The sequence below is a fragment of the Lichenostomus cassidix genome, chromosome 10 (genome assembly GCF_008360975.1).
Source record: "Lichenostomus cassidix isolate B80296 chromosome 10, HeHo_3.0, whole genome shotgun sequence".
NCBI classification, from domain to species: Eukaryota; Metazoa; Chordata; class Aves; order Passeriformes; family Meliphagidae; genus Lichenostomus; species Lichenostomus cassidix.
Window position 1 is genome coordinate 12,170,953 of NC_139491.1, and position 24,994 is coordinate 12,195,946.

The 24,994-nt window shown below is 39.8% G+C and overlaps 1 long non-coding RNA gene across 1 annotated transcript; it reads left to right on the forward strand.

Moving 5' to 3' along the window:
• Nucleotides 1-9,811: 9,811 nt before the first annotated feature.
• LOC146432754 (uncharacterized) lies at nt 9,812-18,070 on the forward strand. The gene is made up of 2 exons (XR_014854186.1): nt 9,812-10,217; nt 16,929-18,070. It is a non-coding gene; the product is annotated as an uncharacterized LOC146432754 (long non-coding RNA).
• The last annotated feature ends 6,924 nt before the right edge of the window (nt 18,071-24,994 follow it).

The following is a 24,994-nucleotide window of genomic DNA, read 5'->3' on the forward strand; positions in this document are numbered from 1 at the left end:
TTTCCTATTTTCAGTATTGCAGACCTCATTTGCATCCTAAATCAGAATGAAACACTGTAAAAGTTTTTTCAACCAAAAACCTAAGCTTATGTCAACAGAATATTTTGCTTTCATGTGTTCAAAATGCCACAATTTCGCTTTTAGAATTTTTCTCTGACTTAATTTTGTTGTAAATTAAATCTCAAAAGGAAACATAATAAAAGCAAATTTGTAGGAAATGAAGCACAATTCTGTATGAACTAGCTGTAATTTATTTTTCAAAACTTCTTATAAATGGAAATGTCATTTGAAGTAGCCTGTTGCAGCAAATTATTTCACCTTTGACAAATCCACACATTTTTTTTAAAACAAAATTTGTTGTGTTATTTTTCTATCAACTCTCTGTGATATCAGTACCTCATGTCTGTGAAACATCAGACTGTGTGAAGCTATTACAAATACTGTATGTGTAAATAAGTATCTCCATCTAAATTACTTCATACTTTTGCACACAAGAAACATAAATGCAACAAAAGATCAATCTGACGGTAAATATCCAAATATGTCCTTTAAAAGCCAAAGGAATGTCAGATACAATTTATTTTCAGCTGGTGCAAACTGAGACATTAAGTGGCAATTCTACTTCCATTAGCTAAATCTGGCAAATATGCAACTGTTTAAAGGCACTGTCAATAGCCATTGCACAATTAAGTATTTGTACTGATGCCTTATTAAATTACCCTTTTCAAGTAGGCATAATGAACTAGGAGTTCACTGTACAGATTTTCATGGTGAAAGTCCAGATCACTGGAAAATTTATTTAAAGGGAATGCAGTCCACCCAGTAATGAAGTAAATGTCAAATGTTTTTGGGCAAATAAGTCTGAGCTGTCTTAAAACTTTTTTGGCAGATATAGCTGAAGCCAACACTGGTAATGAAAAGCCTTCAGATTAACAATTTTGATTTATGGAGTTCCCAGGTAAACTTTCAAATGCATTGCATCTCCAGCAGCAAACCCTGTGAGAGGGGGAATGGAGATCACTGCCATGGGCAGCCAAAAATGGCAAGTCAGCCAGAGCTGATAACTTGGCTACTTCTCCCAAGTACCTTTGTCCCCTCAGTTTAATGATAACTTTTGCTACAGTGCCCTGGAAGAGCCACTGTGGGGAGCAGGGCTTGGCCCTGGGTGCAATCCCTGCTGCCTTTCCACCCAGCTCAGCACAACACGTGGGACAGAAAGAAATGCAAAATTGCTTTCCTGCACTAAATTATTGCTTCCCAGGGCAAGGCATATCGTTGAGGACCAGTGTTTCTTAGGATGGGCCACCTTGGATGTTGTTTTCCCCCACTCTCCTCTCCCCAGTCCAGCTACAGAGCTGGAGAGGCAATCCTCCTCCTTGCTCCAGGGCATCGCCATGACAAAGAAAAGCTCCAGCAGGGGAACAAATGCTCCCACACAGCTAGCTGCCAGTGCCCAGCTCGCTCCTGGGGGTGCCAGGATAAATGCCAAAACCAACCCAGACTCTGAGAGTGTTTCGCTCAGTCCATTGGATGGAAATTAAACACTTTAATTGTGCCTTTTTTCTCCAAAAATATGTTTTCTGCTTGCCATTCCACACAAACGACACTGACTGTATTCAGGTGCTACATTTGCAAAGCCTACTTGTGATCTATTTTTGCATCACTGTCAGGTGCTGAAAGGCAAGGAGAATTACCCTCAGACCCTCAGCTTTGTGCCAATTTGCCACCATAGGAATGGAAAAGCAATGACCACAGATTGACAAGATGTTTCACGTTGGGAAATTGGAATTTTGTCTTTCCAGTCCTCTTCCAGGGCTGGCCAGTTGATTTCTTTATACACAGTGCATGCATCCTGCCAAGCCTCAGCTGTGTCTGCCTTGAACTGACCTCAAAGGAAGGAAGGCACTGATATTTGCAAGAAGATTTTGGGCACTTGAAACACAAAGGCTTTATCTTAAATGTAACATCAAACCACCTAAAATATTTATACTTTCCTCAGACACAGCATACACTCTTTGAATATTTTCTCACTGAATGCACATGATTTCTTCTCTTCCTAAGTTTTTTTTATTATTAATTTCAGTCTGCTTCTTTTAAGAATGGTAGAGTTGCAATGTCCAAACTGTTATACACAGGGCTGTGAATTTATTCTTTTAAATTATAGCTTAGTATATTTAGTCAGTTTGTTTTATATCAAGCATTTATTTAAGTGGTTTTCATTGTATTGACATTTTATAATGCCCTCCTAATATTCTTATTATTGATTTTAATACTGCAATGGTATTATTCATGGTGACACCTATTGGAAAGCAAGCTTCAATTATATCAATAGATGCTATTATTATAACATTGATAACATTAATATTTGATAGTGGCATAAAATGTGATGCATTGGCAATTAACTCATTAATGTAGATATCATTAACCAAAAATGTCAAAGTTGTTGTAATGATTTTTCTGTGGTTTTCTTTAACAAATTCTCTAATCACTGGCTGAGTTTTGCATTTTCAAGTCATTTTAGCCGCAAAAGTTTTTCTGAAAACTAAATAACATCATCCCTTTTAAATAAGAAAAGATGGGCTTTTATGGCTCAGAAGATGCCACGAATCTTGAATCAAGAGCATTAGAAAGAGATACAGGATCTGAAACTCCAGCACAGAATATTCAAAAATAAAAGATTTACCAAAACATAACTGTGCCTTTTTGCTTGTTGCTTAGCAACCAGAATTGATCCAGCAAAAAGTCACCTGACTGAGGGATTGCTGGTGGCAATATTACTCCATCATTTTTCTTTTTCACACTAAACTGATGAAGGTTCTATCAGAAACAGCTATTAATTGTTTCTTTCTTTTCTCTCCAGCTCCTTAATTATACAGTAAAAACATTTCTATTGCTGTTACTGACAGGAAGAGAGCACAATGTAAAGCTTAAATAATTAACAGACTTATTCAAATACATCTAGATCTAAAAGGACAAATACTGCAAGTCACAACTCACTGTCAACTCTGCCATCCCAAAATAACAAATGCAGTGAGCTGTTCATATAGCAGCAGAATAGCCATTTTCACCACACCTGCACTGATGGACAATTTGCAATAATCTTTTAAAAACCACAGACTAAGAATACTTGTTGTTTTGATGACTCAGTTGGAATTCACCACCACATTTGTCTTGCTTTCATCATTTCTATACATTAGCATTTTCATCTGTTGACTGAAAGCACTTCTGGTCCTCTATAACATATATATAAAACACTTTTGATCTTTTAAAATCCTCCTGTCAACCTGGAATCACACAGCCTCTTACATTACCTTGTTCTTGTCCTTAATGGTGACCTGCAGTGAACTCCGCACTCCCTACTTTCAGATGTTCAACATCCTTCCTTTGTTAAAAGCTGCTGATCAAAAAGGAACATTGTGTTCACTGTGTTTCCCTCTATAGCCCCTCACAATCATTTACAGGAATTACACTAAAACACAGGCTATGGACAGCAGCAATTTCATTTAACCGCATACTGTATTTTTGTTTTGCTTTCTGCAATATTTGATTCCTTAAGCAAACAAGAAAAGGGAATGCATCTTGGGACTCATAGGCTTGGCCCATCACGAGCAGTCAAATATAAAGTTGAGTCCAGGAGTGGCAAAAAGATTATTGTTTTTACCTGCTGATTCTTTGAAATGAATGCTCTGTATAAGCTCAGATGACATTTGTCCTTTTAAGAAGTGAAGAAATGTTACCTAAATGGAGCATATATCCAGTTTCACTTTTCCTCTGTATCATATTCAGATCTGGTAGATGGGATTTGATGCTGTTTCCCATAATGCCTCCATGGCTTTTTCTGTAAAAGCTTAACAAGGACACAGCATCAGAGAGTCTTTAGTGGCTAATACCCGACCCCTTTCTCTCACATTACAGCTCCAAGTGACCATTTTCATGCCAAAAGGTCACCAACATCCCCATCCCCATGGAACCAATGTGCATCAACCTTCTAACCTTTGCCACCGAGAGATGATAGCTATTTGGGCTGCAATCCCTTCATTACAGATGGTCCATATTTTATATTTAGTGTGGGAGGTCAAATTTAGGAAAGCAATTTCTCTTAAAGCTAAGAGTTCCAATAATCCAAGATCTTCTATTGGCTTATGGGTGAGTGGACAGTAATGGGTTTATGGGCAGCTTTTTTCTCTTCACTGGGGAGGGAATTCTGTCAATCTAAATTTTTAGGATTGGGTGGCTACCATTGTTTATTATTCAATGAGCTCTTATTAGATTGTATCTAAGCACACTATAGCAGGCAGAGAGTATCCTTATAAACAGGCTCACAGGCTGGATCAATATCTCAAGGCATTTACAATCTTCCTGAAACGGATTAAATAATGCTATTTTTTAAATTCTGTTTTTAAGGCTTATATGTGGTCATGCAGTTTTGTTAGTGACAAAAGCATTCATCCATTATCATCATTAATCACAATGGTTAATCTACTGTTCAAGCAACTTGCATTTTAATACAGAGACCACCTTTGGTGGAAACAACATTTCACAGCAGATCAGAGGAGGGTTGAGTAAATTCCACAACCAACAATAAAATTCAAAAGATCAAACTCCAAAACGGTGGTTGAAAGGTATCTGTTCTACATTAAGGGGAACATTTTGACTCCCTTTTGTACTAATCTTTGTAAAATCTACAATTATTATAGTCCTAATACTCCAAATACTTAGGCACATCCTTAAGTTCTTCTATCAAAGGCCAAGCCAGCAAAGCATTTGAGGACATTGCTGCATCCAGTGTGACCAAGGACAGCATTCAGGCACATGCTGGTAAATGACAGATCCAGACAGAGTGTTTTGAGTGCAAGGTAAGAGTTTGCAATCCATGGCACCATTGAACAAGTCTAGTTCTTGAAAGCCAGTGCAGTCCATGGCTAAAAAGCTCTCTTAGACCTGCAAAACTACTTTGAGACCGAGAAGTTTTGAAGCTGCCCATGAATAAGGAATTCCAAAGCAAATTACTATTGTTTGTAAGATCATGTTCTCCATTAGCTGCAAGTATTCACAGAAGTGTTAGGGAAACCCGAATTTTTCCAAGATAGCATTGACCAAAGCTCCTTGTTAAAACACAATGCTTGCTACAATCAGAGAGTAGAAACAGCATTGGGTCATTGCATTGGGAAGAAGTAGTAATATGCTCTTCTTGTGGCTTCTTGCTGTTGGGAGAAGCACCCCTGGATAAATCCATACCCATTAAATGGTTGGGACCAGCAGTTTTTGAGTTTCCAGCTTTCTTCTTTAATAAAGAGCTCCATGGATTCAAAAATAAGATCCGTAGGCAGACACTGCAAACAACCAACATCCTTTGTGATGAGCCCAAGATAAGATCCCCATGGAGTTCTCAAAGCAAATTTCTCAAATATTTATTTGCACCTACATTAGTCTTTTCCATTTGCTGAAACCTACACATAGGATTTCAACAAGCCTGACTGGTTCCCTGGCAGGCTGGCCCTGGTAGCTGCTGAGCAGGAGCTGTGCTGGGAACACAGACTTGTGCCACAAAGGACTGAACACAATGCAGCTCTGTGTGCACAGAGAGTTGGTGAGAAGGAAGAACTAGACTTTTAGACACATCTAAGTGTCAGAAGATACAGCATTAGTGCTAGTGAGGTTTTCAAATAGCACCCAGCCCTCAGTGCCAGCACCTGGGCCATGGGGAGTATCTGCAGACTCACTGGACCCCTGTGTGTGTCAGAGAGAGGGCAAATGGGAAGCATATGCTGAATACCTTCTGTAGAGCATCTTGTGCCATTAAAGGAAAAGCTGCAAGGAGCTGGAGCCACATGTTTGCCTTAAGAGTGCTTGGAAACATCTGTGGGTTCAAGCTGGACATTTGGAGAACATGGGATGGGAACTGGTGGTGATAAAGGCAGTTCTGGAAATAACACTGGGCTGATCTGACCCCTGATATAATCCCACTCTGATCAATAGGGTTATCGGCATTTATTTAAAAGTGAATCTGGCCAGCTTCACACTGCATTTTTGTATCAGTGCAAAGGGTGTCAGTTTCTTTAATCTTTTTAAAAACATCTTCCATCACCCTTTTTCCTAGGTAAATCTGCTCCTGCACAAAGTGGCCACAGTATAGATGGAAGTCAAATTGTCAGGGTGGTTCTGAAGGAAATAAAGAGATCAGAACTGCCTTGCTCTTCTTAATGTCCCTGATATCGCCATTCTTTTTTTGTTAGGCTCAAATATTACAATTTTGATAATATTTGCATACAACACTTACAAAATTTAATGCAAACATAATACAGCAAATCTCTATTGATTTTGCCCTCAATATTTTGTCATCCAAAAACTAAAATGGTGTTCCTGTCAGTAATGCAACCCCTAAGTCAATGACCATAGGTAGGCAGGCCTGCATCAAACTTAATTAAGGAAGTTATCCAGGTTTTAGAGCACCTAATTATATTTCAGATTCCAGCAGCAGTTTAAGGCCAGCTATTTTCCTCACTGGAAAGTGTTTTGGGGTCCAGGCTCATGGTGTAAACACAGCCTGAGCCTCTCAACAGGCTGGAGACTGCTGCCGCTAGCATGGAAAGGAGCTTTTAACTACTTTGTATTATCTCCTATGCTAATGATGCATTGCTAATGCCAATATTTCACACATTTTTAACATAATTGCTGAACTAAAACTTATTTCTGCAGTACTCGTGCTCTGCACTCCTTGGACCATAGATTGTTGCTGTGTTTGACTGTGTGCAGATCCCACGCAGCAGTGTCCTGGTCCCTGCCAGGATCTCCCAGCTGCTGCCACAACTCATAGTTTTTGGTACATTATGGCACTTCCTTTTATTTTGGTCTATTATTCTCACATTCAGTAAAGAACCTCTGTAAAGTCTGCAATGTGGAACTAAAACCATCTGCCCTGTGCTTCCAGATACATTCCTGCTTCAGGATCTACAATATAATCTATCATAGCTCAAAGTGGTTAATATTAAAATGATGCCCCGTGAAGGTACGATGGGTGTGGACAGAACCAATTTGTTTACACAATTGTGTTTTGCCACAGAGTAAATTAAGTTACAGGGTATTCATCAAAATTGAATTACCACCGTGTGAGCTAACATTTTTCCAAAGATGTTGTGACATGAGCACAAAGCAGCCCATCAGCCACGAGGAACCGCTGTCGTCTCGCAGGCTGCAGCTGAATTACTCACCACAACAATTAGACAAAAGCAATCCTCAGAAAGCCGGAAGTTGCCAACCAGTGGAAAACAGTGACAGGTCTAAAACTGTGTTTATTGCTTATTTAGAGAAGCCAGGAGAAAGGAGAGAAGGAGAGAGAGATAGAGACACCTTCCAGAGGTGGAGTGTCCATGGGGGTGGGCAATGGGGACATCTCAAGGTGAGGAGTGCTACTGTCCTGGTGGGACAGGTGGGACTTCTCTCCTGAAATATTTCTGGAAAATCAGATTTTCTGTTGACTTTTTTCACTTTATTTTTCTTTCCAACACATGAAATAGATGGAGCCAGAAACCTCCTCTCCGACCTTACATTTCTTTACATGAAATGGAGATGAAAGTGAGAAAATGATCATGTTTGAGTACAGAAAAATGTAGGAGGGCAAATGGGATCAGATGAAGTTTTAACACTCATCTTCACTCATCTCATGCCGTGAAATAGGGAATACAATTCTGGAAAACATGTAGAACTGTATGAGTGTGGAGGCCACTTTCTAACTTCTCTTTATTTTTTCCTGTAAGAAAGTTTGTTTTGCTCATCAACCTTACTTGAGAGAAAAAAAGGCATAAAACCCCCATTTAAATGGCTTTTGTTTAACTAAATGAGATGTTTGAAGTGTAAAATAATTTTAAGAGCATTGAAATATTGCTGTTGGAAAAGACATAAAAGTTGAGGTCCTAACTTCTTTCATCTTTAACCCTTTTTTTTTTTTTAAATAAATCTGTCACTCCACTTTCTTTAAGGAAACAAAGAAGTCAAAAGATTTTGCAAAAGGACAGATGTTTCTCTATGCTTTCAAAGCAATAGAAAAATCACAAATATTCATCTGAAATTGTTCCATTAAAAAAATACTAGATGACATGTAATAATTTAAACTTTGATAACTGCCATACTTCTACCTGCCCAAAGTACTCGGCTCAAAAATATTGCAAACCCAGCAAATCATTGCAAACTACACAGCCTTTTCGTAAGACTCCTCATTACAACCATTGTCCCATTAGAAAAACCTGTTTAGAAAACTGCATTACTTGGGCTTGGCAGGATAGATGTTGTTTTTAGAGGATAATCATGCATCATTTCCTTGGCAGGTAGGACATTAGTGCCAGAACTAAACAAGAAAATCAAGCACATATCTAGCCCAATCCAAAAAGTGCATCAGCAAATCTGGGCAGTGCAGGGAGGGAGCTTGGGCTGCAGGCAGGAGGGTGAGCAAGCTCTGCCCAGCCTGGCACAGCAAGCTGCTCACCGTGGGGCTGGCAGGATGGTGTCCCTGCCCAGCTCACCCAGTGCCCTGGGACTGCCTGAAACTGGGGACACTGGGCCAGGCTCTGCAGCATCTCCTGGGGCCAATTCCCTGCTGCTGGAGCTCCTGCCTTCTCCCGAGCTGCTTTCTGGTGGCAAACCTGGAGCCTGCTGAGGAGCAGGAGCAGCAGAGCAGCTGCCTCTCCCTGCCAGGCTGGCTGGGGTGCAGAGCAAACACCCACCGGGTCACCCAACCTGGCAAAGCCATGTCAGAGCAGAGCTTGTGACCCTGCAACACTAATTCCTTCCACACATTGCGCTGGCTCTGCTGCTGGCCCAGGGGAAGAGCTGTGAGCTGATACCTGCTTTGTCAGGGGCTCCCTCAGGGAATTTAGCAGTACGTGTTTTTTGGGATGAGCAGCATTGCTCTTTGCTCTGATGGAAACAGTATGTATTACTGGATGCCATACTGGTGCCTCAAGAGATGTTGACTGTGCACATTTACATAAATCTAAAAATAAATAAATATACTCACAAGCCTCCTCAATCAAAATATGCCACAGACAACTAAAAGATCTTGAATCAAATATTAATGCTGGAGATTTCTCCAGCCATTTTGTAATGCTTCCAGCTATATTTATTACACAATGTGTAATGCACTACCTTATTATAGTCCTGAGCTATCAGGAGTATCATCTTTTTTGATGGCCTTGAACTGGCTTAATAAAACTGGCCCTTCTCTGTGTGCCCAGGAGCAAGTACTTAAGATGGAGATGTGGTAGTGAGCACCTGCAGGCTGTGGCAGTTGTGACCAGGACAGTGCTTGCTGAACCACAGGAAGGAATTGTTACTCATTAAAGGTCTGTTACTCTGGCATAGCAAGTCCTGTTTCATGTCTTATCCTGAGACAGGTGAGAGGATTGTGAACATTTCTCCACATATCTACAATTTGTCTTCAATTTACATTAGTACATATCATACTACATAGTACATATCATGCCTGTCAGGATTTTTTGTCTCAAACTATTTTTGTTCTTTTTACCTTCTGCAGCTTTCCCATTAGTAAATGTACTGACTATTTACGTCTTTGCTGCATTGTCTCCTCTTCCTTACACTGCTATAAAGCTCCATGTCTTACAGAATTCATGTTTTCTAAATAAAAGAGAATGCAGTACGAGACTTAGTGTTGGCAACCACAAGAGATAATGAATGTTTAAAAAGAATCCCATGCAAATATGAGATTTGCAACATCACTATGGGAACAAACCCAAGTTACTGGGCTTTCTAAATTTAATGAGGTTCAAATGTCCAAGGGCACCAGCTTTCAGGGGAAGGAGCAATGTCAGAGTGTGCAGAGAAACGGATAATGTTTCCTAAGCAAAGGAAAGAAAATATCTTGAAAAAGGCTTCCCCCTTGAAGTGAATCAGGTGAAGTTAGTGGTAAGGAGGCAGCTGTGAATGTTCAAAGGGGATTAGATCCTTCCACAGATCGTGACTTTTAAGTTCAGTCACTGCAATACTATTTATGACAATATCTCAAGGAGGAGAATGATTCATCAATTCCAACACTGCTTCTTCCAGAGACCAAACTGCAATGCAGCACATCACAAGACATAGTATTCCTATTAGGTAGGAAGCAAGACATCTTCAAAACAGGAATGATGCAAAGTCCATTCTGTCAGCTTTAAGATTCCTATTGCCTCCAGTGAGCTTTTGATAAAGGCAGCTCTTGAAAACAGGTAAGTTTTATTTGTCAGAAATTCCTTTTGCTGAGAATGGCATTCTGAGGTGGATTACTAAAAGCCACCAATATTTGCACCCTGGAGTATTTCAGTGCTTTCTCTGCAGAGCTCCTCAACGCAGCTCAGTTCCTGGGAACAGGGGAGACACGTTTCCTTACCACCCTACAGCCACCAGGCAGGCTGAATGTAAAGCTTCCTCCAAATTAAACAGCCTCACTTCAGATCAAATATTTGCAGCTATGCCAGCTGTGTCTGTGGTAGCAAATACCAGCCTAGGCTGTTGCCTGTGCCATGCAATGGCTGAGCAATATTCCTTCCTTCAGTGGAAATCCCAACCCTCTTCTGGGCTTGCCTGTGTCTTTCCCACCTGGGGCAAGACAGAAGCAGGTTCTTTGCAAGCTGCTGGGGAATATGAGTGGGATTTGTCATGAAGGTTTAGCCTGGGTCGAGTCTGAGAGGCATTCTGTGCATTAGCCTCACATCAATTAGGATTTTGGCAAGATTCTGTGGGAAGTCCCATGGTATCCTCTGAGAAAGGTACACCACAGCTTCAAACACAGCACATGTATTCTTTGGTCAGGTAAGTCCATGTCTGCAGTTTTATAGTACAAGTCAGTCCCCAGTCATCACTGTCCTTATGCTCTACCATTTCTTCCAATATTTACACTTGTTTTCTCTGTTTAATATATAATACACCAACACTGTGGAGCAAACACAGAGTGGTGCACCTTGTTTTAGTACTACATCTATCTTCTGCCAGATAGCAGTAGATGATCAGGCTTTCTACAGACAATTTGTCAGTGAAGAAGATGCAGAGATGTGTTTACAGGAGATATTACAGTGCATTTTGGTTTATTTATACATAGTCATATTAATTCCAAAACAGAGATGCTACAACAGTATTTGGAGAAATTGTCCCCAGCAGGAACCTCAGCATCATGGCTCTCCCTGTCCCCAGAGATAAATGATGTGCATGTCATCAGCCCAGAGAAGACAGCAAGCTCTCCTGCATTTGCAGAGCCTTTCCAACCTACACTGATGGTTCTACACCGAATGCTTAAGCATGAACTGATATTATGATATATTTTCCCCAAACTGGCCATTTGCTCACACATAAAGAAAAAGCCCCGTGTAATAGTGACACCTGGTGACACCTATTGTTTTGCTTACACACATGCCTCTTCTTCCAAATATACTGGGTTACTGAAAACTCCCAACCTATGCTAACTAATTGGGGCTAGAACTATAGAACGACACTCAAGGAATTTGGATTGACGTCTTATTCTTTGCTCTCACCTTTGTTACTGACAGTAACCTTCATCATGACACTGTATTGTCACGTTCAAGGAGATGTACAAGAGGCCACATGGTCCACCTGGAAAATAGTTTTGTAGCTAGACACTAATATAAAATGAAAAATGAATTACTGCCATCAGTTAAGCCCTCTTTCTGTAGCCCACATTCCCTGAGCTAAGGACTGCATGTTCTTTGGAAGGAACTCTGCAAACTTAACCATTAAAAGATAGAATGTTATTCTGGTTAAAATCCCCAAACGTCTGAGCCTCCAAGATTTCTTGTAAATTTTCTCTGCCGATATACTCTCAATGTGACCTCATTTTTGTATTAAAGAAGATGAAAAAACCTAGATGTGTCAGGAGGATACTAATAATAACCAATACTATTAGACATTGATCCCCACTTTCCCAAAGTGTTTGCTGGGAAGTGCAGGGATTATTGTCAAATACTCTGATGTTCTGGTACTGTAAGTTATCATTTGTGTCCATTATTAAATTAGCTCACCACTGTGGTGAAAATCACTACTTGTCTTCTTTGGTAACTACACTATGAGTCATATAGGGCACTGGTTGCATCCAGTCCTATTGGAAAATCCTGTAAAAAATATGTGGTGAAAAATACTCATCTTTCTGTCTTAAAGAGGACTACAGTGAAAGGGGAATTAGTTTTTACTTTTTATTTAGACATGTCCACACAAGTGCTTGGAGAGGTGAACAAAAAGTCAGTGCAGATACAATAGCACAAGCCACATTTCCAAGCTTTGGCCACTTAAATGTTCCCCAAGGGATGTTTTTACTGGTATTTCGTTGAACTCAATCATCGTGCTTCCTGTTATGAACTGGTTAAAGAGAAGATTGTAATCTGGTTATGGCAAAGGCAAAAATAATGTAGTGCATCTCAGCAGAAAGAAAAATGAGAGAATGGCAGGCACAAAAAGATCCTCTTCTTAATTACCCCAACTTTTAAATTTTTTTCTGTAATCCCCTTATTTCCTTGTTGTTGGACCTCAGGTTCTACCAGTCATTTGAGGTATATTAAGGCTAACAAATGTGTCGTGCTGTCCATGCTCTGGTGTCTGAGCAAAGTGCCTGTGCCCTGCACAGTGCCTGCCCTGCACAGCTCTGCTCTCCCTCAGCTGCAAAGGCCCTGCTGGCGAGCAGGGACTGCTCAGGTATGACCCCTGTGCTCTCAGAGCATGGGGACATAATAAAGATGTACCTGGAGACAGCCTTCTTATTGAAGAATAATGGAGAGGTCACCCGGAATGCCTGTTGCCAAGAAGGGCTGAGCTAGGGTCATTAATGATAATTAATCATTAATTAAACCAGGCATGATACACTGGAAATAGTATGTTGGCTACTCCATTCTCAGGGAAATCTCCTCCTTTAAGTTAAACTGGCTCTCACAGTGGTTGTTGCTTCCTGTGTGAAAGATGTGTCACTTATATGTGATCCCAACCTCTCAGTGAAGTTCTGGAAGCAACAATCTTCGTGTTGATTGAATTTTCACTTAATTTAATTTCATTGGAAATCACAGATGGTGTCACCCAGCAGCTAGAGGCTAAAAAGGGGCACTTTACAAACTGAATAAAAAACTTATTAAGTTATAATAAGCACCAAAAGCAAATGGAGGTGAAAACTTTACTGCAAACAACATATTTACTTTAAAGACACAGTGATACTAAAATTGTGAATTTCTTTTTATTTTAGACTTTAATCAGGCTCTTGGTAAAGCAAATAATTCAAACATGATGTAAACCCCTGTTTTCTTATGAATGAGACTGGAAATGGATATAAGGAGCACAATAATGCTAAAATATGGAAAGGTGAGAATGGTTCAAATGTAAAAATTTAGTTACATAATTTATTTTCACAAGTGAGAAAAGAATAAAAAGTAGAAAATATTTTTGTCCAGTACAGACCACTCAACTTTCTTCCCCAAACGAGCAGAGATAGTGTGGTCAGTGTAATAGATTGTTTTCAAGACATAAAACTGCAGTGAATGAACTTGCCCTTCCTTTTCTCCTCAGCTTTTCCCCATCTCTTGGGGATGAATTGGGGTGAATTGTGCCACAGTGCATAGTGCAGGAAGTGATTCCCAAATCAAAACAGCCCTCTCAGAAAGCACTGACCAGTGTCCCAGGCACGTGCATGGTACATTCTGTCTGCCTGCAGCCCAGGAAACGGGCAACTTTTCTGTGGTTTTAGTATCCTCCTACCACTCCTCAAAATGACAGGAGAGTTACTCAAGGGCACTGCTTCCTGCTAGCTGTTAACAGTAGCTGGGAGATAGCATGTCTGTGAGAGAAACTTTGAAAGGACAGGCAAGGATGCTTGCTTTTTACTCTGTGTAAACTGGGAAATGAACATCTACCATTATTGGAAATGAAGAAATTCTTTCTGTGATTGAATGGAACACTCTTGTCCCTCCTCTGATTTTCTACATGATCATTTTTTGAGAAAGGAACAATAAATTTTAAGATAAACCCTGCTCACAGATGTGTTATTTATTCACCCAGTTAACAGCCATTTCCTGTAATCAGTATAAACTGATCAATCTGCCATAATGAGAATGGAGCCAGCAGCTTCCTGGCCAGGGATGAGTCTGTGTCTCTTCTAATCTGCAGACATAACATATTGGAAGATTGCTACATTCCCACATGCTAAGCAGTGAGAACACAGCAGCTTTCCCCTCTGCAGGCTAAAATAATGTATGAAGACAATAGTTTGTGGGTTACTTGTATTGTTGGTGCAATAAGAAAAAGACTGTTTTCTAACATATACTTGAATTATTAATTAATTAATTATTTCTGACAGTAAAAAACCTGTTTTCCCGTTTCCACTGTAATATAACTGTTACAATTAATGGATGATGTTTAAAAACAGATCCACAAATGTATTAAGAGAAATGATTTTTGACCCTCCATAGAAAAATGCTTTTATTAGTGCTGTAAATACCTCTGCAGAACACATGGATGGGGGTAAACTACTGAGCAAATGAGATTTAGTGGAAATAAAAGGGGGGATCAAATAGTGCTTTGTTCCTATGGAAGAGCAAACCAGTAAATAACGCAACAAAAAATCCTGCTCCTTGATTCCAGGAGGCCCTGTGGGCTGCCCTTCTGTACTGGTACATGTGTTGGTGGGCACAGAAAACATGGTCTTTTTATGACCATTATGTGATACTAAATAGACAAGAAGTAACTGAAATATGTGCTGAAAAGACAACTTTATCACAGAGATATTTTGAAATCTGTCATATTTACATTTCTAATGTGGACTTAGGTTTACAGGAAACACAGCAAATAAAGAGCAGTAAACATCTAGAAATTGTTTTGGGACACTACATCAGTGTCTCTGTTATTTCCTTATGAAATAAGGCTAGATTTCTCTCTTCTCTTGTGGGCTCTGAAATAGACATGTTCTGAGGCTTCCTACAGCCAAAATATACATTTATTTCAAAACACTCCTCGCACATTTATTGAAAGTCTTCCCCTAGCCCTGGTAACTTTACAAGGTTTTACAGTACTTTTGCTTAGCTGCTTAGTATTCATTTCTTAAAATTTTTTCTATTACCAAGACACACCATGCTGTAAAATGAAAAGCATCTCCATCCAAACAGTGACTCAATGCCCACCTTCAACCAAATAAAATACAAATTTCAGTTTATTCCTTTTCAATGTGCAGGGTCTGATCCTGATATTGGGACTAATTCTGCTGCAGTCAATGGGCTCTGGTGGTATCAGTCCCTGATAAGCTAAAGCTGCCCAACTCAACGCTGCAAGATGGAAGAAGCATTGCTTACTACAATGTATATCAAAACTGTGCCAGAAATTATTTTACTGAGTGTTTAATGAAAAATAGAGAGCACTCAGTGCCATAAATACTGTATAAAATGTAGTGCTCACAGCCCTGAATTTTTGGATGTGTGTTGCTGAATCTGTGAAGGACCAGGTTGCTTCTGGGACTCTGTACACATGCAATTGATTCCATGGATCAGATACAGATCTTTCTTGTGTCTGCATTCCTGTCCACAGCTGTACACACCCAAAGAAGACCAAAATCCTGTGACTAAGTGTTTTAGAAAACAGATCCTGAACGCAATGCTTTGGGACCAAAACAGAAAGGAACAGTCTTTAATTATATGATCTGACAGGATTTTTTGTCTCCAGAGAATATTCCCTGGTTACTAAGAGTGAAAGGCCATTGTTAGATACCTGAAAATTGAGAGCTACCAAGAACTGGAGGATTGCTGACAGCCCCTCCACTGAGGAGACACTGAGAGCTGGTAGTGTTTTAGCCTTCTATGACAAGAGAGCATAGCAGGATTCTGCCTCTTACTGTAATCATCACCTTGCAAGGGATGTGAGCTGTGGCTTCACCTTGCTAAGCAGCAGTTAGCCTCCAAGGAACAAACACTTCCTTACAAACACCACCTTACTGTCACATACATTTCTATGCACAGCAGGGCACTGAGTTTCTAGGCTGAAAAGTGCTGTGAGAATGCAAAGAATTATTAATATTGAAATTGTGAGTCTAATAATTTATATGCTGCTTCCTCATCATCTTGCAAAATGTCCCCAGCAGCAAATGTTATAAGTCATGACATTAAATATTCTTTAGAGAAGTGCACTTTTTTTAACAAATAAGACTCTCCCCGCTAAAAGTCACTAACAAAAACTGCAGCATGTCCAAAAGGGGCAGGATCTGCCTGTTAGCTTTTGAGAACATGCAGTTCATTTCAGCTGTGCTCCCCTTGATGAAATCTCATGTGATAAATCATACAACTCAGACGTGTTTCACTTGTTTGCCAATGAATTTGAAAAAGGGCTTATAGCAGTTAGGAGTGTAAATACAATTAGATTTTAAAATTATTCAAGAATCATTTTAAAGTTCCCCTGAGATTTCCATGTTAACTCAAATGGATTTTGCTTTCTGTCAGGATTCAACTGCTTCTAGGAAAGCTTTGGTGAGCAGGCAGGTAATGTGACACCTACTCCTACGTGAGAATTTGTGGACAGATGTAAATTACTTAATTACAGATCACCACTGTAAACCCTTTGTAATGTGCTTTTAAGATAATGAAAAGAGTATTCATCTTAGTTTTTAAAATCTCAAATACAGCTACATTTAAAAGTTCACTTTAGCTCACCATAAATATTCTTTGTCTTTACACCAGCAGCTGGTCTAATTCTGCACGTCTGCATCTAATGCCTGCTCTGGGGCTCTTCTCCTGCTTTGCATCCCTGTTGTGTCAACACTGTTTGATGTTGCTGGGGGAAGAGGGCAAGGGTCAATTCTTTTACTGATGAGATGTAGCTGTTGGCTCCTTGAGATTAGGTTAGACTAAAGTTAGAAGCATGCAGGAAGGTAAAATTCCCACCTCTAACCAGGGCACCTTCTCATCCTGCAGGGATGAGTGTGTTCAGACTGAAGAAATCAGCACTGCAACACCACTGGCTTCTCCCATGTGTTGGAAAAGAGAAACTGGGGATGGGAACATTTGAAAACACTGCCTCTTGCAGAGGCCCAGCACCCTCCTCACACACCTCAGGCTGATCTGCCTAAAAGCCTGCTGTGAGAAATGGTGTCACACCCTCACTTCTCCCACCTCACTCTTCATATCCAGCAGCATTTGAAACGTGTCAGGAATTGTACAAAGAAACTACTTGCCATTGATTGACAGAATCCACAGACAAAGAAGAATCTGTGTAAGAATAATTTGATCACAAACTATTGATGCAGCAATCATTTTTCGCTCTGGGTTTAGGCAGCACTTGTCAGCAGAGAGTCCTGATCCAGGACTGAGGTCTCCAGATAATATGGATGAGTGCTGGCCAGCTCCCTGCAGCAGCTCAGCAGCTCTTCAGGAGATAAAGAGAATAGGGAAAAGGCTTCTCAGAAACTAACTGCTAGAGGATTGTTTTTGAGTAGCTAACGATGAGCAGTCCAGATATCAGCTGACAAATATTTACTGCACAAGTTCCAAGAATTAAAAGCTCATTCCTCTTAAATAGCTGGACATGATATTTCTTCTGATTTCTTCTCATATGCTATCTCTTCACCTCCATACAAGATATCATGGGAATTTTACCAGCCTTAACCTCTTGTCTCCCCACAGCTCTACCCCAGGTAGGAGTTGACCTTTGCTAAGTGTTCGAGCTGCCTTTAATGAGAGAGGATGTGTGTTGTACATAGATCTTTCTGAAAATCCATGAAAAAAAGGCTGTTGCCCAGTAACAAATGGTCCAGTTCACCTTCTTTTGCTCATGATCAGGAACATCCACCCTTTCAGGTGGATTTAGCCTCTTGCTTCCCTCCTCTTTCCTGAGAAAATAACCATAACATAACATAGATGAAGGTATAAGGCAGGGCAGGAGGCTCTGAGGATGGCTCCTCCAAAGGAGAGCAACCTCAGGGCTTTCCAGCACACCCGGTTTACTGAGTAGCTGATTTTCCTGGGATTTTCCTGCAGTCATCTTTGCTGTACAATGACATATGAGGCAGACACTTGACCTACGCCTGCTATTTAATTAAATGCACTTCTCCACCTTTTTTCTTTGTGTCCGTGTCATGATCCATGTAAGGATAGACAAAATACAGTGTTGTTAATAGGCAAAACTTATGAAGCTTAAATGGAAGATTTGGCTGGGTGTCTTTAATTAAATGGACATTAATACTATGCAACATCCTAACTCCGAATGTGAAGGCATTAAAATAATTAACTGGTCTAATCTAGGTTTAAGAGGCTTGAAAAATAGGTTGAAAATAGGTGCCAGTGTGACAGTATATCCCTGTGAAGGTGACCTTAATTCTAGACATTGGAGCAGCTGCAGCATGCTGGTGCATGCTGGGGACATATGAGTACCTGTGGCACCAGGATGGTGAGTGCTGACACAGGAGAAAGCAGCAGCTGTTTAATCTTGTATATGATTAATCTAACTAGCAAATATGGTGAAAATTATTCAAATCACTAGAATATTGTTCATGTATCACAGCAGCAGCATATGACTGCTTACAGATTTAGCACTCTCTTTAGGGTGGACTTTAGCAGTAAGTGTAGGAAGACATCTTGTCAAAATATTTTTTTCTGTCCTTGTAAATGAGACAAAAGTACTGATAAATGACTGACTGACATTTGTTTGCTTACAATCATATAATGTGGTGAGGACACCAAGAAGTTCCTATCCTTCTCACTTAGGAAACAACCACTGCTTTTCCTGTAAGTTGGCTCCTGACACCAAACCTCACTCCCAGGAAGAAACTAAATAATCCAGCTGTAAACAGACTCTTTCCACAGAAACCATGTTCAGGAGAAACATCTCATTTATGCTTGCTTGGTCAATTTGTCATTTATTGATACCCCTACTCTTACAAAGGTTTGGCTGAGTTTAAAATGTAGGTTGCGTAAAAAGTAGAGCTGCTACAAAACTGACATGGTAAATTATAATTAAAGGCAATTTTTGGGTTTTGGCAATTTGCTCAAAAAATTTGGGGATCTGCCAACATTACCAAGTAGCGCAGCATAGCAGAAGGAGATCTGAAGAATAAAACAGTTGGTCCAATGATGTCCACTATGCACAGATGAGATAAATCAATTTTCTACAAGCTCTAGCCTGATCCTATGGTTTGCATGCTCTAGGGGTGTGCCTGAAGAGCATCGTTTGGCAAGCTAAAATTATTTCTTTAGAGATCACAAATGAAAGGAAGAACAAAGAAAGCTGCTCAGGTATTTGCCCAAAGCTCTGGGCACCACTCTAGGAAGAAACTGTTCGAATCCCTTAAAATAAGCAATTTCCACCAGTTACTAGACTTTGGTGTTAACACCCACTGAGCATATGCATTTTAGGCCTTCTGGTCAAAACAGACCCTTTGTTTATCAATCTAAATAGACAACAAAAAGAACAAACAAAGACATTTCATTTCAGCTTCCTCCCTGAAGAGAACTATCTGCATCACATGTCTGTTCAGACTGGAAGGTTATCAGTGAACAGTAAGATCTAGTAATTTTTTTTACATGTGAACTTAAATTCTGGGTAAATTAAAGGGTGTCCATGCAAATCACACTGCTGTTAAACAACAAATTCTGAATCATAATACATAACAACAGTCATTAATGCCTGGAAGATCCATTTGCTATGTTTATTCTGGGATGCAAAACATTCAAAAAGAATGGCAAGGCAAAGAGAGGAAAGTGCAATTCTAAATCCTATGGTGATCTCAGCTGCCCAGAGTACAGTGGCAATCTGCAGGATTTTTGTCTTTATTTATCAGACTGCATAATCTAATTATCTCTCATTAGTCCAAAGCTGATTATTTCATTTATCTTTGTATATGTGACAACAAAAGGCTCTCTTTAATTAAGCAGATCAGCAATTAGCTGTTGTTTTATAGGCAGTTTTAAACATCCCTGTACAAGTAGCATGCAGCATGATTGTAATCAGATGCTTAGGGAAGAATTGTAGATGAGGACATTTTGATTTACAGCCCCATTTAGTTTAAAGCTGCATTGGCAAGTCTAACTCCAAAAGAAAAAGCTTATGAGATATGGAAAAGTTGCCAAGCACCTTCAGTGGAACAAAGAATAACTGAGACAAGACCTGCAGAGGAACCTTTGTGGGCTGACCCTGAAGAACATGGGAACTCTGCTTCAAACAGGATTGCTCTACTCTTTACAATGAAGGAGACTCACATTCAAACTCCTCAGTGAAACAGTAATGGGCAGGTTTGGATGTACAGCAATCAGGAGTCTGTGGTTAATTAAAATGAGAAAATTACTTTCTGTTTGTGATGATGCTGTTGACAGCAGTGGATACTGCAGAAAATATGAGAACAACTTAATTTGGCTTGTGACTTACCTAAAAATCAGAGCAACAAAAAGCACTAGAACCTGGGTATCCGTCCAAGAATCTTTGGATGAATTCCCAATCCTAGTGTTTCCTTTATCTCCTCTTAAAAAGTCATCTCCCCCTTTGGGGCTGGTACTGGACAAGGAATCATCACTAATCCCTACTTTTCAGTCCTGCACTATACATATCACAGCTGCATGAAAACATCACAGCAATTTTTTTTGTTTAACCTTTCCAAATTTCTGCAATAGTTTCATCAGCAAAAACGGTCCTTGCATCCAGCTAAATAGGTGTGTCCATATGCAGAAAAGAATAAAGCAGTAAAAAGAATAATTCCTTACAGTAATTTATGAACACCTAATAGTTTTAATTTTAAGATATAAGTGCTGAGATAAGCACAAAGAAATTAAGTTGGATGTCTCTGAGAGCACAGAAAGAAGAATGGATTGGAATGCAAATCTCCACACAAACTCATACTTGTAAGCACAGGTATTGTCCATTACTTGAGAGTAGCTCAATTTAAATAATCAATTTGCAAGGGAAAACTGCTGGTGCATTTAATATACTGAACTTCCCCCACTGGACTGTGCTTCTGACCTGCTCTGCTTAAAATATGGAGAAATGGGATTAAATAAACCAGAACAAAACAGCTGCTCCCTTTTTACTTCATTTTGCATATGCAATTTCTTATTTTTCAAAAATGAACTGGAAAATTATGTTTTCTTGTGTTGATACAATTTTCAAAATACATTTGTCTTATTTTCTGAAAGACAATTCTTTTAGATGCTTTCTGCTCTTACTTTTAGGTGGAAACATGAGTTTTATTAATATGAATATTCCAGTTAAATCCACGAGGAGCTCTCAAAACTACAAAGAGCTACTGGAAACTTTGGCAGAAATGGGGAGGTCCTTCAATGGCCTTTATCCCTCCTTCTGCAGAGATTTCCCTGCACAGAACTCCTTTGCAAAGCATGGCAGGCTTGGAGCAACATAGTCATATGAGGCTGTTCACCCGCTGGTAATTGGCAATTAAGCCTGGTATAAAAGGCTAATGGCAATTCCCTTCTGCTTGGAGAGTCAGAGGTAGAAATCCTGCCTGAACAAACTGAAGACATCTGTGAAACTCCCTGAAGTGAGTCATGAAAAGGACATAACCTCTCAAGTGCCTGCCATGAATTTTAAGAGCAGAGTCCTTAAAAACACATATGAAAACCATGAGAAATCTAGGGCATCTTACTGTGCAGAGGGAATTATTGTTGATTTGAAGGAACCAGGATGTAACAGTCTCCATATAAATACTCAGAAACAGGTAAGCTGGGTGCAGACAGCTCTTGGGGTCCTGGTGAAAACCCACCATTTACTAGGAATGTCACTGGGAGGTTTGGATGACCCTTTCTGTACAAGGCTTTTATTTATAAGGAATAAAAACCACCCAGTAGCACTGGTATCAACACCAATAATGGGGGCAGAAAAGGTTGAAAAAGACTGGCAAAACATGTGTTAGAAGTAATTCCTGAGTGACTTTTGAATAAACAGCCTAGTGAATAGGTAAAGACCTTTTACTTTATTATTTTTTCCTTTATATGCTGATGAAAACACATCTGCAGATATGGTAGTTGAAGCAAACCTATTCTTTCTCTCATCTAATAGGATCTTAAAATGAGAAAAAATATTCTTCCTCTGGGCATATTCTGATAATGTCTAGCAGGTACACTGAGAAGCAGGAAAATAAGATTAGAAAGTGAATATCATAGATGGTTGATGGTCAGGCAGGCTGGACAGTCTGCAGCTGCAAACTTCCAGGGATGGTGGCAGCAGGTAGGACCAGGGCTGTGTCACCTCAGAGTCATAGACCTCACAGTGACAACTTCATTAAAACTCAGATTAAAATGACTGTCCTGTCTCAGAGAGTTTGTGACATATCCAACTGCCCTCAGACACTTCCCAGTGGGAGCAAAACAGAGCTCACCCAAACTCTGGACCCCTACAAGAAAAGGTGCAAGAGGCCATGGTAAGTAAACGATGTTACCTCCTTAGATGGGGTTTTCCTTTTTTGCACTATAAAATATTGGTCAATATTCAAACAAACCCCCCAAAACAACTGAAATACAAAGTCAATATGAATTTTAACTCACCAACCACAACAACAGCTTTAAATTATATTAGAAGCAGAGACTGTAGGTTGAACCAAGGATCAGCCAAAGTCAATGCTGTACAGCAAGGGAAACAAAGAGAGCATCCACTCCTATTGCACAAACCAGAACAAAAACCTTTGAATTGTGTCAGATCTCACTGGACACCTTGGAATGGAAATCTGGGATGCATCATGTCTGTTGCCCACCCTTTCACTCCCCTGCTTTTGGCTTCCAAGTCAAGGAGGTGAAAGCAAAAGCAGGATTCAATCCAGTGGTCTGGGGTTACTGAGGACAGATCCTGTCTTGCCTGGAGTTACTCTTCAGCTGCCCTGGAAGGAATCGCTTGGTTCATACTCAGCCACTCCACAAACCCATGGTTCCTGCACCTTGCTAGTGTAGAGGGAAAACTACATTGAAAATAATTTTCATTGCAAGTTACTGCCTAAGAATAGAGATATTCATCTGAAGGGAGATGGTGTAACTATAGATTTCTTGAGGCAAATTATTTTATTTGTTGAATGACATCACCAGTTAACTAATTTTTCTGAAGTCTGGACACCCCTCACTTTTAACTTCTGACCATTTGCTGCTTTTATGTCTTTGATGCACTTCCATCTCATAAATTGCAAATGAGGAACCTTTTTTGAAGTATGAGAATTTCATTTAATATTATTCTGTCCACCAGGAATGTGAATATGAACCAAACTTTGACTCCCAACAGAGGGTTGCCACAGCTGGATATAGCCACATGTTTCTCACTGCTTCATTTACATTTTCTAATTCATACAGGCCCTCAGCAATAAGCAACCAAACAATTGAATTGGCTAACAGAGCAAGGATAATTTAGTGTTTGAGGGGTTTTTTTTTGAAAAAAAAAGATCAAAGTATGAGGTAAATTGGCCTTTTTTTTTTTCTGATAAAGGTGTTTTGCTACGCATACCTTTTAGAACCTGGAAAACCTCTTGCAATATATAAAAAGAACAGTTTGAGGTTTAGGGTTTTACATTTATACACTTGAAATATTGCAAGCAACTCCTCTGCTTTTCATTTTGCAGATGAAGAGACAGAGTAAGCCATTTTATGATTTTTAGGCTGAAGTAAAATATTGGCAGAATGGGGAAAGAACCCAGACTTCTTTCTCTGCATTCCTTTCTCTCCTTCCTTCAACCTTCAGGTGTGAATGTCATCATAAAAATAAAATACCTTCCAGAAACAACACACACATGGCACTGAACGTTTTGGCCTTTCCTCTGACCAGGAATCTGTTCAGAGCCACCCACATGGAATGATGGCTCAGTGTGGGAGTATGGCCAGGTCCTACCTCCTCCTGCTCTCCTGACAGATCTGGATAAGCCAACACCCAAATCTGGGAAGGTTTAATGGCTGCTTGATCCTCACTAATAGGCCCAGGCAGATGAGGCAGCCACAGGTCACGGTAAGTGGTCAGGGACTAACTTTTGCCCTCATCAGTTGGCCTAAGTTTACTCCATTAAGCTTTATGAGTTGTACTTTAATGGAAAATACCTACTTTACCCAACATTGCATCCATGTTTAACCTGGATTTCATGTAGGTTTTGTTTGAAATTTAAGGGTATTTGAAAATCAGGTAGTTTCTGCAAAGAGTTATTTTTAGGCAGCATATGGGAGTTGAAAACAGGTAAGAATTACACTGTCTCCATTTTCTGCTTCTGCTGTTCATGCCCTCCTTACTCCCAAATTACAAACATCCACACATGAAAAACTCAAGGCTCTTACAAAGCTACTGCTTGAGAGAAAAACTTGTCAGCTTAACACTGTAGGAAGAGAAAAAATGTCTGCTGTGAACTGGAAAGGCAAATAAAACCCTGACTAGCAGCTGTCCTTTAAAAAGCATGTCTTACTTTGAATTCTTTTGGACAACTCTGAATGATGAACGATGATGAAGCACTTCTGCACTGTTATTTAGATTTTTCTAAGGCTTTCCTGACTTTTTTTTCATACAGGTTGATCACTGTATATAGGAATTTTTTTTTTCTGATGGCTAATTCTTCAGATATCAGAAAGGGAAAATGGGAAAATGCAACATAATGTAGAAACCTACTTTCATGCAAAGCAAAGGCGAACCTTCAAAATTCTGTAATTCCATTTCACAAAATAATGATCTTTTTTCTAGAAGTGATATGAGCCCAGTGTGGCAGCTGAAACTGCCTGTAATGATTTCTAGCTCTCATGTCTGTAAGCTGAGCAACATGTTCTGCCCTGTGATAGCTCCTGATGCCAAAAACCACACACCAAAACACCTGTTCCTCCAGTTAATCATTATTCATATGATCAAACAGCAAATCTAAAGTAAAAGTCTGGATAACTATGATGTGGCCCAAGTGAGCTGAAGTTAAAGACAGTATTAATAACAATCAACTAAAAAGCTCTGATTTTCATACTTAAGTGCCATTCAGCTATAGTGGAATTATTTTTCAACAGGGCAGAGTCTTCTGACAATATCTCAGTGAAACCAG